Source organism: Diabrotica virgifera, chromosome 9 (genome assembly GCF_917563875.1).
Source record: "Diabrotica virgifera virgifera chromosome 9, PGI_DIABVI_V3a".
NCBI lineage: Eukaryota > Metazoa > Arthropoda > Insecta > Coleoptera > Chrysomelidae > Diabrotica > Diabrotica virgifera.
This window is the reverse complement of record NC_065451.1, coordinates 29,673,842-29,687,740: the sequence shown is the minus strand read 5'-3', so window position 1 is coordinate 29,687,740 and position 13,899 is coordinate 29,673,842. Positions and strand designations below refer to the sequence as shown.

At 35.4% G+C, this 13,899-nt stretch overlaps 1 protein-coding gene across 2 annotated transcripts in view; it reads left to right on the top strand.

Annotated features, from left to right (window-relative positions):
- LOC114339762 (gastrula zinc finger protein XlCGF57.1-like) overlaps window positions 1-13,899 on the top strand; it is a 108,019-nt gene that overhangs the window by 61,795 nt on the left and 32,325 nt on the right. The window lies entirely within an intron of this gene.

Below are 13,899 nucleotides of genomic sequence, written 5' to 3'. Positions count from 1 at the left end.
CCTTCCTACCATATAACAGTTCGAACGGTGTGTATCCATGATACGCGTTAGGGGTTGTATTGTAGCAGTATGCCCGAATAGACAACAGAGGAAATATTTTTAATAAATCATCCCAAATTTTTCATATGCCGATGACGTGGACCTAGTTGCCCGAACAACACGCAAACTAGAAGAAATGTATACCACCTTCGCAAATGCCTCAAAAAATATGGGCCTGACAGTAAACGAGGAGAAAACTAAGATGGTGGCATCAACACCCAACAATAGAGCCATAAACATCGGTCACCAATTCTCTGTTGATAACTCTACCTTTGAAGTGGTGGACAAATTCACATACTTAGGCTCCCTGATCACCAAGTAAAACGTCATGACAGAAGAAATCAAGCGAAGGATAATCCTAGCGAACAAATGCTATTTTGGACTGAGTAGACATATGAGAAGCAGAAACTTAAGCCAAAAAACAAAAATAACCATATACAAAACCCTTATACAACCAGTGTTGACATATGGATCGGAGACATGGACCATCTCCAAGGCAGATGAAAACCTTCTGCTTATATTTGAACGAAGGATCCTGAGAGGCATATTCGGTGGCATCTGTGAAAATGGTATTTGGAGGAAGAGGTACAACTACGAGGTATACCACAGATATAAACATATATTTGGTGGAAAAGACGTAGTATCTCTTATAAGAATAGGACGACTAAGATATGCAGGACATCTAGCAAGGTCACAGCATAACAACCCTCCTAGAAGAATCCTTATGTCCCAACCTGTGGGAAGTAGAAATAGGGGTAGGCCAAAACTTAGATGGAAAGATGGTGTAGATGAGGATGGGAGAAAAATAGGTGCAGCAAACTGGCAACGGTTGGCAATGGATAGGATTGACTGGCGTAATAGACTTGGGAAGGTCGAGGCTCTTTCATAGGGCTGTAGCACCATTTATGATGATGATTGTGAAGGGGCCTACATAAAGACTATCAAACTTACCATTCTCTTCCCTTTTTACCAGGACCAGGTCTCCTATTTTAAAGTGTTGAGGTGTTGCTTTGAGCTTATTCTTTTCTTGAAGCTCTTTTTTGTTTTTTAATAAGAAGGTTCTAGCTCTCTCGTGTGCTCTTTGTAGTTTGTATCGTAACTCATTGTAGTAGGCATCTATATTGTAACATGGTTGAATCTCCTGTGTAAGGTCTTCCGGTAGGTTAACCTTCCTGCCATATAACAGTTCGAACGGTGTGTATCCATGATACGCGTTAGGGGTTGTATTGTAGCAGTATGTGAACATTCTGCAACACACATCCCAATTTTCTCTGTCTTCGTCTATGAATGCTCTTACATACTCGTTCAACGTTCTGTGTAGTTTTTCGCAACTTCCAATGGACTGTGGGTGGTATGCCGTTGAAAAGTTGTGCTCTATTTTTAATAGCTTTGTTAATTCCTGCATTACTTCGTTCTTATACTCTGTGCCTTGGTCTGTTCTTATTTGCTTCATGAGTCCGTATGTTGGTATGAAATGATCAAAGATTCCTTGTGCTATTGTCTCTGCTTCTTTATTGCACACTGGTATGCTGACCGCGTATTTTGTCAGTTCACACAACATTGTGATACAGTATCTATTACCTTCATTACTTCTAGTGAATGGACCTATTGTATCTATGTATACTATGTCCCATGGTTTGGAAGATGTGTCCGATATCACGAACTCTTCGACATGTGTTCTTTTCGGTTTGTTAATTTGACATTTGTGGCATTGTTTAACGTATTTTCTTACGTCTTTTTCCAAATTTTTCCATCGGAATCTTGCCTTTAGCTTCTTTATTAGTCTATTATTCCCTACGTGTCCTCCGAACATCGGGTGATTATGGTATTCTTCTATTAATCTGTGTTTTTCTTTGTCATCTTTTATTGTTTCTGGTACTTCACTTATGTATATTTCTATATTCTTCAATTTTTTATTTCCTTCTTTAATAAATTCATCAATTGTGCACAATTTAAAAATAATATCATTTACGTATATCTTTACTTTACGTACTGCATTCTCTACCGCAAGCTTATCAAGCTGTGCCAACGCTTGGTTTAAATCGAAATGATCCAATCCTGTGGCTATGCTTTTGCTGCATTTTATTTTGTTTTTGGCCCTAATGCTCAGTCTTGGTGAGATTAGTTCTGCTCCAAAGGACAAAATTGGTAGTCTATGCGCCTCTAAATTATTTAGTACCTTCCTTACTGTCTGTTTGGTGGCTTCAGGCTGTAGTGCGAGTTCACTTTCAGCCTTTGTTTGTCTTGCTTCTTTCTCCTTTTCTCTTGCTTGAGCTCTTGTTATAGCTAGTATATGGGTGTTGTCTATGTATAGGTTCTTTAGTTGATGCAATGTTATTCTTGAAAGGCTGTCTGCGTAGTTACTTTTCCCTGTTATATATTCTATTTCGAAGTCATATTCTTCTAGGTCTAATCTGATCCTCGTGAGTTTTGAGGTTGGTTCTTTCATTGCAAATAGGTGTGTCAAAGGTTTATGGTCTGTTTTTACTTTGAATGTTGGTGCTCCATATAGATAACATTTAAAATAATTAATTCCCCAATGAATCGCTAGTAATTCCTTACGATTATAGGTTTATTACATTCTCCTTTATTGAAACTTCTTGATGCGTATGCTATTGGTAGGTCTATTCCGTTATAATCTTGACTTAAAATTGCTGAACAACTCTCATTGGATGCGTCTGTTGTTAGGATAAACTGTTTGTTGAAATCAGGATATTTTAGGATCGGTGGCTTTATCAGAGATGATTTAAGCTTATTGAATGCTTTGTCACATTCTTCTGACCAAAAAAATTCTACTCCTTTTCTTGATAATCTGTTGAGTGGTCTGCATATTTCAGCAAAATTTTGAATAAAACGTCTATAATAGTTGCAAAATGCTACAAATCTCTTTGTTTCTTCCGCTGTCTTAGGTGTCGGGTATTGTTCAATTGCTGCATACTTCGCTTTGTCGGGTGATACTCCCTCTTGAGAAAGATCATGTCCTAAATATGTTACTTCCCTTCTAAAAAATTAACATTTTCCTGGGTTAAGTTTCAAATTGAATTTTCGACATGTCTCAAATGTCTTTTTCAGGTTGTCTAAGTGATGTTTTTCGGATATTCCTATTACTACGATATCGTCCATGTAAAGAAATGCTTTGTCTGGTGTTAATCCTGAAAATGCTATTGACATCATTCTTGAAAAGCTATTCGGGCTTACATTTAATCCAAAAGGTAATCTGGTAAATTGAAATGCTCCGTTTTCCGTGCTAAACGATGTGTATTTTCTCGATGACTTTTCTAATGGTATTTGATGAAAACCTGACATTAAGTCTATAACTGAAAACCATTTTGCTCTTCCTAGTTGATCTAATATCGAATCTATTCTTGGTAATGGGAATTTGTCTGTAACTATCTTCTTGTTCAATTGTCTAAAATCTATGCATAATCTCCATGCTTTTCCTCCATCTATAGCTTTTTTCGGTACCAGTACTACTGGGCTGTTGTACTCGGATGTAGATGTTTTTAATGTATACCGGAGTTTGGTCTTTAACTCTTAGTTTCTGTTCGTAGAAATTGTTACAGGTTAACATATCATGCCTTAGGGCGAATATGTCTGAATATTCTTCGCATAACGATACTAAGTTATCTCGTATGTATTCTGGTATGTCTAATTTCAGTGATTCTCGTAATTCTTTTTTTCTATCCTTGCTGTCGTTGACTAGTCTATATATGTTGAATAGTTTAGTGTCCAACGTCCTGATTGTGCTTGCCTCTACATTTACTGTTTCGTATCTTGTGTTCAAAATTTTGATGTATGGATTATTACTTGAAATAATTGCTCTTGCTATGAATATTCCTGGTTGTATTTCTTGTTGCTCCACTATCCTGTCGTTCTTTAGCGTTTGAAAAATTTTGACTATTCTGTAAATTTCACATCGGGGTGGTATTATTATGGTGTCATTATCTATATTATCCAGAATTTTCGTACTAATGTAACAATCGTTGTCCTCTTTAATGTGCATTTTAAGGTTTGCGTAGTCCAGTATACATTGAAAGTTAGAAATAAAGTCTCTCCCAATGATTCCGTCTGTTGGAATTGGAAAGTTAGGTTCTACCAATTGAAAGATGTGTTCGAATCGAGTTCCTTTTACTTCTAGTGTTGTCTCAACTTCTCCCATTGTTTGCAACTCTCCTTTAGTTACTCCTTTTATTTTCGCTTTTGTGTTTGGTTTCACCTGTTCCTTCATAAAATCTTGTGAACATTTTAGTATTGAAATATCAGCTCCTGTGTCTATGATAAAGGTGCTTGTGGTTTCAAGGATTCCTGTTTTCATTCGTACAAAGTTCATTAGGTTTAAGTCGAAGTTGTAAATGTTATATTTTATTTCTGCCTGTGTGCTTCCAACTTCTTGTTCATTCAAAACCCCAACTGCTGGTTTTCTTGTTCTTCTTGACTGTCCTCTATCTCTAGTAGCCTTACGTTCCTGTTACCTCCTCATCTCCGGTTTCCTCTGTATGTTTGATTGTTAAATTGTCTGTATCCTCTGTTCGAATAATTTCGTTGATTGTCCGTTGCTTCTCCTTCGTTCCGTTGTCCGAAGTTATTTCTTCTTCCTCTGTCATATTTGTTATGGTATCCTCTTTTGTATTGCTGCTGTCCTCTCCTATTCTCGTAGTTTGTCCTATAATTTAAGACTCTTCCTTGTGCATTTTCTTCAGTCGTATCGATCGATAAAAATTTAGATACTACTTCCTGCGGTGATGTAAAGTTACCTGCTTCCAGTATTAGCTTAGCTTTCTCTGCATTAACGTTTCGTTTCATTGTTGTTACTACTGTTTCCGTCGTATATTTCTTCGCTAACTCCAGTGGCATTCCTTCCGCTATGTATGCTACTTTTAATTGTTCTGCTAACTCTTCCACTTCAGATGCGTACACTGCTGCATCTCTATGCCCTTGCCATTTCTTGGCTAATTTGGCTATTAAATTCTTCGGATTATCACCTCTTAGTTCTTTCTTCAGTGCTTCAGCTATCCGTGGAATCGTATCTTCCGTGGTTATTAGGTTCCTAGCCTTATTGGTAAGTCGTGTTTTTATTAGCGTTACAGCTGTGTCTTCATGACCTTCTGCCAATTTTCCAAGTAGTTCTAATGCGTCCAAAAATGGTTGTAATTTCCCTGCGCTTCCATCGAACTCGTTGGGCAATATCTTGCTTGCGATATTCAAAAATTCATTGATTGTCAGAGCCATGTTTAATATTGTTATATCTTGTTTTATGTCACCTTTTTCCTCTTCTATTTCGTCGTTAATTATTTCTTCTTCTACTTCCTCGTCGCTTTTTCCTTCTTCTACTTCCTCGTCGCTTTGTTCCTCTTCAACTTTCTTGTCGATTGGTTGATGTATTGAATTTGGAACCACTGTTCTTACATTTACTGCTTGAAATGAGCGTATAACTTTGTCTCTGATTTTTCCATAATATTTGTTGCACGCTTCCCTCTGTTTGTCCGAAAGTGCTTCCCAGTTTTTCTTAGTTAAGTGCGCGAACTTGTTATAAGATTGAATTAGCTGTGTCGTTACTTCTTCCTGTATGTCCTTAGATTTCGGTACTTTTTTCTTTAAGACCCTTCTGCTTTGTCTTCCTACTTCTTGCGCAATTTCCTCAACTATTTTGACAAAATCTTCCCAAGTAACTTTGTTGCTACTCATTTATACATAATTTTTCTATCCTCTGTTCCTGCACTTCTTAGCGAAAATATAAATTCGATAGTCTTACGGTGTATATAGATATGTAGTATATAGATATATAGTAAAAAAATAACGAGATAAAATAATACGTCAATATATGGTAAAAAATATGTAAAAAAATTGCAATAATAATAAATAAAAGTTCAATAATAAATAACGTTATATTAACCCTTGTAAATAAGTAGTTAGAATAATAATGTAAATGTATTATGCATATAGCGTATATTTGTTATATATTTATATCGTATATTTATATTTATAGTGTATATTTACGATAGCAAATATTAAAATCATAAAAAAATTGCAAAAATGTACCCTCGTAATGAATAATATAAATAATATATACTTCAAATAATAATGGTAATATGCCATGTGAATAACTTTAATAGTTGTGATAAAAAATTCCAATAATACCCATAAAGATAATTAAAAATAAATAGATAAAAATACTAGAAATATACCTTACATTACTGCTATACTATTCATTTGTTATGAAATATCGTGGAAATACCATAAGAACAAAATATAGACTTACCACTTTTAAACGTCAATGTTCGCTGTAGATCTCGCCAATCCTCGATGAATGTTCCTCTTGAGGTTCCTGCGATGTGTCTTCCATAGTGACCATGCCAGTCTCATGATCAGAACCGTCGTGATGATATAAAGAAGTACCTTTACCTCTGTGTCTAGCTTAATGTCCTTGTTTTTGACGATGAAGTTGCTGTTCACCACTCCATTCTCTTGGACTTCGTCTTTGGATGACTTTCCTCCCATCCTTGATCCATCAGCTCTCGTCTGGTCTAGATCGCCATATAATGGTCCAGGGTTACTAGGACCATCTTCTCCCGGTAAAGGTGGTTAACCCTTATCCGAGGGGTGGAATGATTAATAGTCGTATCACTGCTTAAGTTGTTTTATTATACTTGCATGAGTATAAGCTGGTAGCAAGCTACGCGACGTCGTCTCGCGGAGTGGAGATGATACTATTTTAATATGAATAATCTTACGTCTAAGAAAGTATAATGACGAATGTGGAATGTGGAATCCCTTACTATGTTTTGATTGTATAAGTATATTTTGAAAGTGCCGAGTCAGCGGCGACCCTGAAAGGTGTTTATAGTAAACACCGACCGTGACTGTATGTATAACTACTCCTCACAATCTAGGTCAATAATATTTATGTAACGAAAGATATTTGTTTATGATAACATTTAAATAATTGAAAGAAATTAACGTAGAGAATTAAAGGGTGTTTTAAAAGATATCTAATAAGTACAGATGAATTCTTGTACAAACGTCTCCAGGTATCACCAAGGGGATGGGGTTAAAAATTGACTAAAAGACCATAACGTGATCAATGGACGACCCCATACTTAAAATTCAGCTAAACACTAAATGGCAAGAACAGTATGACAGCAAACAAAGAGGATTAAATTATAAATCATGTCAAGTCCAAATCCCAAGGCTAAGATGGTTCCACAACCAAAAAACAGGAATTTTATTATTACTGTTAACAGAATAAGAACAAATCATGCAATGTCACCAAGCTATAAATGTAAAATTGGTTTAATTGATAATTCCTCAATTCCTCCAATTTTCGTGAAAATCGATGAAGGTTCACCGAAATCGAAGGTAATCGTTGATTTTTACCTTCAGTGACTGCACTATACAAAATAAATTGCAATTTACTGATTTAAATGCGCGTAATTCGGGAGCTTATAAATTATTAAATGATATGTAGTCGCCAAATAATTAATTTAATGCATTTTAAGTACAACTTTCTCTTAAGCCGGGAAGATAGGGTGGTTTTCTTGCGAAGGGGTTGTAGCTCAATAATCTAAATGCACATGATTTAATAGTTTATTCTTAGAGTATATAAGCTATAGGAATTATATCCGCAATACGATATATTTGGGTTGTTTGGGGGTGAAGGGGATGAGCTCAAAAATCGAAACTATATAATTTCAAGAGCTCATAAATAGCTCGTAATTTTACCGCAAAAACCGATTCAATATTCCTATTTTTAAGTAGTGGGGGGGCTGACTCAGCCCCCCACTAAAGTATTAAATTCGTGCTCAGTGGAACGAGCTCAAAATTTTTAGTTTGCCGAATATGAAAGCTCATAAATAGCTCATAAATCCGGGCTATTTGTTTTTTAATTTTTGCAAGTGGGGGCAGCTCAACACTTGTATTCGAATTAATCATTGGAGAAATAGTTTTTTGTGTCTCATGTAAAATTTGGATAAATGGAGTTACGCAGTTTACAGCTTTTTCCCATACATGAAATGATTCACGAATTACTTTTTATACTAGGGTTTCTTTTTAAATCACAGAAACTATGGTTCGTTTTTTAAATAGGAGGAGTAACATAAGAAGACTGATATACACAGAGTAAACATATGTTGGGCGGCAATTTTCGTAATTTTCGACAAGACATTATTTTGAATGTTTTTGAAGTTATACTTCTTTAGGCGCAATTGGAAAAAATGTTAACAGTGAATTTTTATAAAAACGACATTATGAAGTAAAGTGAAATGAAGGGTAAAAAAATATATTGGTGTTTTTAGTAAATATATTCGTTGGGAATAGGATAATTAGTATTAAAATATGATGAAAAGAAAGTTAAAAGTTTGTGTAGAAAATGTCACGAAAAGATCAAAAATATTAACACAACAAAAATCGATAACTCAATAGGGTTTTTCATTCACAGGCATTTGTTTCGAGCTTCTGTCAAATGTTGTATAATCCGTGTATATTAATATTATACACGGATTATACGACATTTGACAGAAGCTCGAAACAAATGACAATCGATGAAAAGCCCTATATTGACACTTCACTTCAGGAAAATTTGACAGGTATTGCTTGTGTGTGAATTCGGCGTTAGTTCGGCTAATCAGCAGGTTTTATTTTTCGCGCGTTCGTTTAAACCACTCATCCTATTTAAAAATGGACCATAGTATCGCAAAATTAACCCGCATCTCCATAAAGATCACAATAAGTTAAACAATGATAAAAAATATGGAATGTCTTTGATAGCTTATGAATTTTAACGTTTATAATTTTCAATGACAGTAACAGTTTATTGGTTTATTTGCATTTATGAGGCTTTTCAACGATTCTCATTTGTTTCGAGCTTCTATAATATTAATATACACAGATTATACAACATATGGCACAAGCTCGAAACAAATGAGAATCGTTGAAAAGCCCTATTGTTTATTTGGTTTTATAAATCAATAAAGTTTTATTTATTTATCAGTAAAGTTTATTTGCTTTTATATTTATAAAAAATAAATATAATATTTCAGTTAAATAAAGGAAGAGTTACAATACTGACTTTTGTTCTCCAGACAAAGACGAGTATTAGTAATATCGTAGTGTTGATAACTGAATTTTAATTCAGAGAAATAAGGAAAAAATATCCTCTTGGTGACACAACCCCCTCCAGGCTGAAACCAATTTTTTTTGATTAGTATGGACATCTATAATAATAACCTATATGTTTCCTGCAGCCGATTTTAATGATATACATACTTATACTATACAAATAAAGATCAAAAAAGGGTAAATTTCCGCTTTTTTCGTCTATTACCAAAAAGTTAAGCATTTTAAACAAATTTGAGAGTATAAAATTCATAAATCGTATAAAAAACTTCAATTTGGCGTTCGCTGAATATGTCTATCCTTATTGGTTGCTTAGAAAATTGCAAAATAAATCTTAACTTAGCACCTTCTTATTACACGGAATGCTGAGACTTCTGGTGCTTAAATCATATCCTAAATTCTAAAGCATTGGTCAAATAGTTTAAAAGTTATTTATTTTGTTTATCCCAAATTAATTTTTTTTGCAACACTGTAAGTCAGAAAATGATGAAGTTATAGTAATACTTTGGATAGTTTATGAAAGAAGAAGAATTACACTATTAATTTAATTAGAAAAAAGTGACAAAAAATAATTCTAAATATTGCAAAATTATTTTGCAAGAACAGGTGAATTAAAAAAGAGGGGGCTAACTTCGTCCCTAATTGTCCTAGGACAATTGTTTTTGTTTCTAAATGTGTATAAAAATTCAGTCTTTCTAAATATGAAAAAATAATTGCAAGGCAAGTACCTAGTTTTTTCGAGCAAGGAAGCATGTTGCTCTTTAGGCACATACATAATTTAATCTTTTAACATCTACTAGTAGTCGTAGTAACATATATTACGAAGTTACCACCTTCATTGGTGTGCTAGTTACAACTACTTTGCAGAATGCACTGAAGATGTTCTGATTAGAACGAAAACGTTTTGCAATCCATGTGGATGACTTTTAGATAGTTTTTAAATAAACGATTTTATACCAGAATACAATTTGAAGTTTTTTTTACTTCTGTATAAGTTTTTTATTCTATTAAAGTGTTTTAATTTAGGCTATTAAAAATTATAATTTATAAAGGATTATATTAAAAAGCCGGCAGCAATTCAAATTCTTACACCACAACCTTGTCAAAAATCAATCAAATTTTAAATTCCAAATTATTAGTTATTTTTATCCAAATTTTCTCAGAATTAACTTCGGAATATAGTTCTTGCAGCTACGTGACAAAAATTATTGCAGTACTACTTTTTCTGTCTCGACGAAACTTTTTCAGAGAACTCTGATATAAGTATTTCATTCACCTTTGACAGTTTTAATGATCAGTTTTAAAAACCATGATTGATATGTCCATTTAGCCTAATTTTTCAGGGGAGCATCATAGAGGTATATATTAACATAGAGAGAGTGTCATTCAGTGTGAAGTGACGACACCATCTTTTTTCTTTGGATTAGTGCTGTCTCACTCTTACGCATAGTAAAGCTGCGACAGTAGTCCTCCCCTTCTCTGCCTATACTCACACTGAATGTCATCATAGATTCTCGAAACAATGTGCTAGAAAGAGATAGCGCAAACCAGTGGAAGAGATCTTGTCGTCAGGAAACGCGGAGTGACGGCTCACTCTATGTTAATATATACCTCTATGGGGAGCATTTTGAAAGTTTGAATCATGTTTTGCCAACCCAAAAACGAAAAGTAATCAACAAAGAAATCAAGTAAATAATATATCAAGTTCTGCCCTACCTAAAGCCGCATTTTCACGGTACACTTTGGATGATCATCCCGGATGAATCATCCAAAGTGAAAAATAAATGAATCGTGTAAACTATTATTCATCGACAATGATCATCCAAAATGAATATTGAACGAAGTTGAACCGAGTTCTACTTTTGTTCACTTTAGGGGATGCATCGCGGATGATGAAGGGTCAGGCCATGGAGTTGGAGTATCTACATTGTAAAAATGTCGTGTACCCCATCCTCCATGCTATGGCATGCTGGACGAGCCATACAGTCTGTAGTCAACACCCCGAAGTATGAGCGGGAACACAAAATGTATTAATACTCATACGCTTATGAAACGCACCTGGCGGATCATAAGAGCCTTCACATTTTACTCTCTTTCAACTTGTCTTGAGTGAAATGTCTTTCAATCTTTCCTATCAGCCTCTCTTGGCTAACTCTTGTTTCTTCCGACCCCGAATGGCGATTAGGTTTCCGAAGGCAGACGGGTCACTATATTTCCTGCTACTACACCCTCTACTAACCGAACGATTACCGGTATAAGTAATCTCCCATTAGTTGGTCAACAGCTACGGGTGGAAGAACCGACATTTGGTAGGGCACTTCATTGCCCTGGAGCTGGGAAATTGACTCCGAAGACGGATGAGCTAAATTAGCCAACGGCATTGAGATGTGGAAAGCCACGGGATGACTACCACATTAAAGATCCGTAAGGATATTCCCAGGACACCACAATGGCTGAAAACCCAAAACAAACGGCCCTCAGTCCCGGGCAACCCTTAAATGGGGAGAGGGTGCTAAGAATCCCCCGGTCAGCCAATAATGTCCCAAAAGTGAAAAAGATCGGTACGTGGAACATTCGAAGCATGTATCAAGCAGGCAAGGCAGCAAATATTATTCAAGAAATGACTCGCCTAAACATAGATATTTTAGGTTGCAGTGAAGTTCGATGGCCAAATTCTGGCATACAAATTATAGGTGAACACCATATCTATTATTCGGGAGATGACACAACAAGAAACAGAAATGGCGTAGCGATGATAGTAAAAAGGGAAATAGCCAAAGCAGTAATAGGATTTACGCCCATATCAGATAGTTATGCTATTGAAGATTAATTCAAGTCCCTCTAATATAAATATCATTCAGGTCTACGCACCGACATCCGAATCAACCGAAGAAGAAATAGAAAATTTCTACCAGACTCTAGAAAACTCTCTAAAGCTGACAAAAAAAACATGAGATAACTATCATCATGGGCGATTTCAACGCCAAAATAGGACAAGGTACAGTCGAGAATGTTGTGGGGTCATATGGTCTTGGCACAAGAAACGAAAGAGGAGAAAGACTGATACAATTCTGCCAAGAGACGGATAAGGTTGTAATGAACACATTCTTTAAATTACATCCAAGAAGGCTTTATACATGGAAAGCACCCGGTGATACCCCAGGGAAAATCATAAGAAACCAAATTGATTTTATTAACATAAGCAAAAGGTTTAGGAATTCTGTCACCTCAACAAAAACATATCCAGGCGCCGATGTCTTCTCAGATCATAGTCTGTTAGTTGCAAATATCAACATACGACCAAAATAATTCAAAAGAAAGTAAGACCCAAGATAGATATAAAACTACTGAAAGAAAATAGCATCCAGGAAAAAGTAAAAACAGAGATTAATAAGAATTTTGCGAAAATAGTTGAACACGCTCCTAGTGGCGTAGAAGAACAATGGAACGAAATGAAGACATCTATCAACACACTTTCGCATGAATATCTTAAATCAAAAAGAGAAAAGAAGCAAGAATGGATGACAGATAAAATATTGCAGATGATGGAAGAGCGAAGGAAATTAAAAGGTAGAAATGACAATGAATACAAAAAGTTGCATAAGAGTATACTAAGACAAATAAAAGAGGCAAAAGAAGCATGGCTGATGGAGAAATGTACAGAAATTGAAACACTACAACGCAAACATGACGATTTCCATATGCACAAAAAGATTAAAGAAGTACAGAACATCAGAAAACAACGCAATATAGGCATAGTCGTAGACGTCGAAGGTCAAATTTTGACTACAATTGAAGATAAATTAAGAAGATGGAAAGAATATATGCAAGAATTATTCGAAGATGCTGCACGAAGTCCGTATGAAATAGACAATCCCTATGGCCCAGAAATAACAAACGAAGAAGTAACTATGGCCATTAAGCGGATTAAAGATGGGAAATCACCAGGACCTGATGAGGTGCATGGTGAAATTTTAAAGCTATTAGAGGCACAACAAATTACAGCTCTTACGAAGTTATTCAACAACATATACGAGACTAGTTACTTACCAAAAGACTGGCTACTATCAATATTCATTCCACTTCCCAAAAAAGCCAACGCTAGAAAATGTGAAGAACATAGATTAATTAGTTTGATGAGCCATGTACTTAAAGTACTCCTTACTATCATTCACTCGCGCATATACACCAAATTAGAAGAACAGCTGAGTGAAGTTCAATTTGGATTCAGATCAGGACTCGGAACGAGGGAAGCACTTTTCAGCTTGCAAGTTCTAATACAGAGAGCCAGGGATGTCAATTGCGATGTGTATGCATGTTTCATAGATTTCGAGAAGGCATTTGATAAAGTCCCACATGGAAAACTAATCGATATCCTAAAAACATCAGGACTCGATGGTAAGGATATAAGACTCGTTTCAAACTTATATCTCCAACAAAAAGCAACAGTTCGATTCGAAAATGAACTGTCCGAAATCTTCACGGTTGAAAAAGGAGTCAGACAGGGTTGCATACTGTCACCAACATTATTTAACATATACTCTGAAAACATCTTTAGAGAGGCCTTGGACGAATCAGAAGATGGTATTGCAGTAAATGGACAACTTATAAATAATATTAGATATGCAGACGATACAGTATTGCTGGCGGATAGTGCGCAGGGGCTCCAAAGGATCATGGATAATGTTGTAGAAGCATGTAACAAATACGGCCTAAAACTAAACTGTAAGAAGACAAAAATAATGATCA